This window comes from Hemitrygon akajei, chromosome 28 (assembly GCF_048418815.1).
Source record: "Hemitrygon akajei chromosome 28, sHemAka1.3, whole genome shotgun sequence".
Classification (NCBI taxonomy): domain Eukaryota; kingdom Metazoa; phylum Chordata; class Chondrichthyes; order Myliobatiformes; family Dasyatidae; genus Hemitrygon; species Hemitrygon akajei.
This window is the reverse complement of record NC_133151.1, coordinates 34343560-34350169: the sequence shown is the minus strand read 5'-3', so window position 1 is coordinate 34350169 and position 6610 is coordinate 34343560.

The window sequence follows — 6610 nt, the reverse complement described above, 5'->3', positions numbered from 1 at the left end:
AGTCAAAGCCGCAAAGATCCATTCCTTTACTAGCCGCTTTCCACTGGCCGCTCCGCTTGAGCTACTCCTCTAATTATTAGTCCTTCAGGAACAAGTGATCATAACCTTTTTGGTCTCGACGTTCTTTGGGGGAGTATATCTGAAAAATGAACGCACATAGATTGAATTTTACAAAGACAATAGTTTTTGCAGATGTGGCTAAGACCTCAGAAGGCAAACTGGAAGAAGACGCTTGACATTCTGTAAGTTGACAGACAATTGCAACAATTTAAATAGGCAATACATCTAGTACAGGAAATGTTCATACCCAAGGTCAGGAGATGCAAATACCAGCAAAAGATCAACGACATGGATGAGCAAACATATATACAAAATATTGAAAAATTGACAGCTATGTAAGGAATACAGAAACAAAAATAGTAATATATTTTAACCATGGGCACATGAACATATGAGAGCTATAGTCAAGAGTAAAATTCAAATAGCCATAGGCAGGTCTAGAAGGGTATTGCTGATAATATTACGATTGACCCTAAAAGATTTTGGCAATACTTTAGTCGAAAAAAATGTTAAGTCGAAAGTTAAGGGCATTACTTATAAGAGTGTTGCTAAATTATGCAGAGAAGGACATAGCAGATACTCTTAATTCTTATTTTGCTAAAGTTTTCACTTGCAAAGATGTTAAAAATAAATTTGCTTAAGCTGATACAGAGATCTTGGTAAGTAAGGTCCTGCTTCAGCTGAAAAGGTTGAAAGTTAATAAACCTCAGTGACGGACAACATATATCGAAGGTTACTTAAGGAAGACTATGATTAAAAATACAAATACATAATAAGAAGTTTTCAGAATTCTGTGAAGATTGATGAAGTCTTTAAGGACTTGAAATGGGCTAAAGTTTTTTAAGAGGGGTGACGGTACTGACCCTTTTAATTACTTACCTGTAAGCTTACCAGTAAGCTTAACATGTATCGTGGGTAAGATAAGAGAAACATTAATAAACACCGAGTTGGAAAAGCATCTGATAAGAACAGGGTTGCAGAAACTGAGAGTAAAATGATCCTTGTCTGGATGACTGCCAGTGACTAGCGGTGTTCCAGAGGGATTGTTGTTGGGACCACTACATTTTGCTGTATATAAATGATTTAGATAATGAAATAGATGTATTTGTTTCAAGTTTGCATATGTTATGAAGATTGGTGGAGGGGCAAGTAGTGTTGAGGAAACAGGTAGGAATAGAAGCTCTTAGAAAGAGCAAGAAGTGGCAAATTAAATGTAATATTGGAAAATGCATTCCCATGCGTTTTGATGATGGTGATAAATGTGCAGACTATTTTCAAAAAGGGGAGAAAATCCAAGAATATGAGAGCCAAAGGAACTTCAGAGTCATTGTGCGCAACACCCTAACTTGGTGGTTGAGTTGGTGGTGAGGAAAACAAGTTCAATGTGAGCAATCATTTCAGAGGTCTAGAAGACTGGATGTGATGCTGAGGTCTCACCTTGAGTATTGTGTACCGTTTTGTGCTCCTCATCTCAAGCGATATGCTGGCAGTGGAGGGGATCCAGATGAGGCTAACAAGGGTGATTCCAGGAATGAAAACTTATCATACGATGAACATTTGATGACTCCGGGGCTGCACTCACATGAATTTTGAAGGACGAGGGGCGTTATGATTGAAACCTTTCGAAGGTTGAATGGCCGAGACAGAGTAGATGTGGAAAGGATGTGACCCATTGTGGCAGAGACCAGGACAAGAGGGCACAGTCTCAGGTGAGAGTGGTGTCAATGCAAAACAGAGAAGATATTTTGCCACGTGCAGCTGCGGAGGCCAGGTCGTTGAGTGTATTTAAGGGAGAGATTGATAGGTTCTTGTTTGGTAATGGCATCGAAGCAAATGAGGAAAAAGGCCTGGAAATGGGTTTGAGCAGGAGAATGAAAATATCAGTTATAATTAAATTTTGGAGCCGACTAGATGGGCCAAATGACGTAGTTCTGCTCCTATGTCTTATATTTTTTATTCTCTTCTGTAGCAGAAAGGCAGCATGGGTTCAAAAAGGGTAAATCATGTTTTACTAATATGTTGCAGGTCTCTGAAGGGGAAAGTAACAAGTTAATATTCAAATTACAGGAGGTTGGGATTCAGGGTATGGGGAGCGAATGTGTGCAAAATTAGCTTAAAAACGGAAAGGCAGGAGTTATGGAGAGAAGATCATTTTTACACCTGGAATATGTTAAAAACTGGGTTCCACGAGAATCAGTTTTGGGGCTGCTGTTGTTTTTATTTACATTAATGATTTGGATAAGCACAGAACTAATAGACTATTTAACTTTGCAGATGACACAAAGTTAGATAGATGAGCTAATAATATTCATGCAGCAGAATGAACACAGGTAGGTCTAAACAAAATCCTGATGTGGGCAGAGAAATGACAGGTGAAATGTAAAGTAAGTAAATGTAAAATATTACATTTAGGAAGCAGAAGTATTAGACATAAATATACAATTGGGGTCTTGAATAAGAAAGTGCATTGTATGAAAATGATTTGAGTCTCCTGGAAGACATCAGTATCAACATCTTGGCAATTCACTGAAGCAATTAGGAAGGCTAATATAATGTTGGGCTATAGAATGCGCTCAGAGAAGTTCAGAGCTAGATACATCTCCTTCATCAGTTTCCTGCGCTTGTGAGGGCACGCCTTGAGAACTGTGTACAATTCTGATCTCCATATTTTGTAAGGGATGTGAAGGTACTGGAAAGAGATCAGAGAAGGGCAACTACTCTCAATTAGCACTGCAGTGTGTGAACTATGCAGAAAGATTGAGTGAATTAAATCCATTTGGCCTAAGTTGACATATGATGAGACTAGATATAATAGAACTGTTCAGAACTGCTAAGGGTAGAGGACAGTAGGATGCCAATTGCTACATCAAAATTAATCCATCGACAAGAAAACGTGTAGACTGGTTGAAGGGACATTTCAGACTAACATCAGAAAGCAATTCATTACAGATGCATAATGAACTCAACACTCTCACACTGTAGCATAAACAGGGAGGTACAGAATGAACCCCATATCTCTGAGAATCAGAATTAGAGTCAGGGTTATTTTCACCGGCATGTGACGTGAAATTTGTTAACTTAGTTCAATGCAATACATAATCCAGAAGAGAAAGAAATGTAATAGATAAAACAAAAATAAAAAGGATACAAAATAAAATGTAAATCAATAACAGTATCAGTGCATTGAATGATTAAAATAAACGTCCAAATTCAGAAATGCAGTATATTAAAATAAAGTCAGTTATTGTCCAAAGATTCAATGTCCATTTAGGTATCGAATTGCAAAGGGGAAGAAGCTGTCCCGCAATCACTGAATATGTGACTTCAGACGGCTGTACCGCCTACCTGATGGGAACAGTGAGAAATGGGCATGCCCTGGGTGCTGGAGATCCTGAAGCATGGACGCTGCCTTTCTGATCAACGCTCCCTAAAGATCTCCTAGGTATTTTGTGGGCTAGTACTAAAGATAGAGCTGACAATATCCACAACTTCTGCACTTCTTTCAGCCCTGTGCAGTAATACAATGTATCATAGACAGACAGGTACAGAATGAACCCCACACTCTCACACCGTATCACAGACTAGGAGGTACAGGTGGAACGCCACTATCCTGCAATCTGTGCATCGGTTTCTGGCTGACCTTCCGCCTGCTGAACCTATCTATTTGTCAGTTTGACTATCGGTCTCTCTCTCTCTCTCTCTCTCTCTCTCTCTCTCTCTCTCTCTCTCTCTCTCTCTCTCTCTCTCTCTCTCTCTCTCTCTCTCTCTCTCTCTCTCTCTCTCTCTCTCTCTCTCTCTCTCTCTCTCTCTCTCTCTCTCTTACTTCTAACAATTTACCTCACGACTATCTTTCTCTCGGTCATTTCCAGCTGCCATGCACCTATTCATCTGCCAATTTCCAGTATTTTCATCTATTATTTAATGTCTGCCCATTCCTTTGCAGAATGAAATATTTATTCTCGATTTCTTTTGACCTTTGACAGATTTAAAATACCCATTAAGGAGTGTAACATCTGCAACATGACACAGAAATTGCTGGAGGAAGTCAGCAGAGTTCCTTGCGTTGCCCTGGATTGCCAACATCTTCTGATTTTCTCGTGTTTGCACATGAGCAACATGTTCATTTTACCCTGATTTCGGTTTCTCTACTATATCATTGTTCGAATCTAAGTTTGTGTATTGATTTTTTTTTTACTTACATCCTTCATATCACACATGAGAAGTAAAAATCTTTACGTTATGTCTTTGTCTAAATGTGCAATGTTAATTTATAGTAAATTATAATAAACAGTATGTACAACAGGACAGTCACTATAACATGGAAATACATTTGTGCAATTGTTTGTGTGTGTGTGTCAACAGGAAGAATCTGAAGGACGGAAAAACAATGGGGAACTGCAGGGACAGGGGTAGAGAGAGGTCTGTCAGTGCCGCTGCTCTCCGTTCAGAGATGAATAATTAGCCAACAAAAAGATGAAGTATGTAAGTGTACAGGCAACACGAGGGAATCTGCAGATGCTGGAAATAAATAAAAACACAAAATGCTGGCAGAACTCAGCAGGCAAAAACAGCATCTATGGGAGGAGGTAGTGACGACGTTTCGGGACCTGGTTTATATTAAAAAAAAAACATCCCCGACGCGTACCGGGCAGTGCCTCGACCCCATCTCGGTTACTCAGACCACATTTCTGTTATGCTAATCCAAGCATACAGACTTTGCGCTCCAGACCAGTTCAGAAGCAGGTGAAAACCTGGCCAGCAGGAGCCATCTCTGCTCCTCAAGAATGCTTTGAGCACACTGACTGACACTTTCTCGCCCCGAAACGTGGTCACTACCTCCTTCCATAGATGCTGTCTGGCCTGCTGAGTTTTGCCAGCATTTTGTGTTTTTAAATATCTAAGTGGAGCTGTTTTGTGACAAAGTTCTACCGGCCTATTTCCACTAGAGAAGCTGCTGAGGTAATGCCAAAGAGTTTTGATGTATTTGTCTCCAATCGCCACAAAATTTACAACAGAAACAATGGTATTGAATTAAAGTGTTCGTTCAAGCAACTGTAACTAAGAAAGTTAGTGAGGTGTATAACCGTATCTCTGGAGACAGATCATCTGTATAAATCAGGGCTGTTTGGAATGCATCGGCTATCTGCCGGGCTGTGAATAGAGGAGCATCAGAAATCAGAGATTCACAATGAAATGGTGTATCCACTCATCCGGCGGATTCGAGATGTTTACTCCCCTTGTATTTCAGCCTTTGGAATTCCCGGTAAGCCGCAGTGTCAGCTGCCGTGGGTGGATGTTGAAGTTTAATTCCAATGTTATGATTGATTCTGCCGCTGCCTTAAATTCTCACGTTCCAATGCCGGTATTCCGCATTTCAGGAATGGAGTGGAATCACCGGGACTATAGATACTGAGACTTCTATCTAAAAACAAACCGCCTCAGGAAATCAGCGAATCGGCCAATTTCTGTGGGACTAAATGGGCCAGGCAGCGTTCTTCCCGCGGGTGGTGATTAATAATGAGATGTTCGACTCTCTGCTTTTGGTCTTGAAGTAGCTGCAAAGCGTTATCAAATATTTTGTTCAAATATAGCCTATGCCAATTGATCGTCTGCATTTGAATGTGAGTGATTTTCTCCTTAGGAGCAACAATCAAACCATCGACTTCAGTAACACTTTAGCAAATGTGAGGAGTTCCGTGTTGTAACACGAAAGTGTTGTGGATTTTTAGTAAATGTCTGCGATATGACTGAATATAAAGCAGATGATGGACAACACAATGAAGTCGATGCTGAGTCAATTAACACAACTGACGTGGTGATTCATAGTTATCAATACTTGAAATGTTTTATATAACATCTACATCTTACATCGTTACAGACATCTGACGACGTCACCGAGGTGGAATTCCTCTCCCCTGCTTCACTGAGATGGATTCAGTGGCAGGCTGTGTGGTTGTGTCAGATTCCGCTGTACCTGTTGGAATCAGTCAATGTTCTGTTGTAACGTCAGTGAGGTGGCAAATGCTGGAAAAGGAACCGAACTCGGGGAATGCTGGAAACACTGAGACCCAAGCAGTTTGTATGGAAAGAGAAACCAGTTAACACCAGAGTCAGGGGACTCTTTCAGGTCAATTCTGAGGAGAGATACTTCAATTGTTTTTCCACATATTCTGTTTTGCCTGGATAAGAATTTTGAGCATTTCCTGTTTTTGTTCCGTCCATCCGTTTTTCTGTCACTGACAGGGATCGCCATGAAAGTTGATGATTGTTTAATGGAAAAAATCCTGCCATCTTTTCCATATTTATTCATTTCATCCAGACGAGACTCGGAAGGTGCCACTAGAAAATGTTACATCCAGTATTGACTCTGAGGAGGTAGTTACCCAGTTTTTGCTTTCAGCTGCCACTTCATATTTTGCTCAACCGTACGGAATCCGAATTCAGATCATATTGACGTTATTTTACTGTGTAAATTCCTTCTCTGTCTCTGCGAGCTCTGCACCCACTCTCGACCCTCCCACCGCTAAATGCAACAATAAATGGAAATATT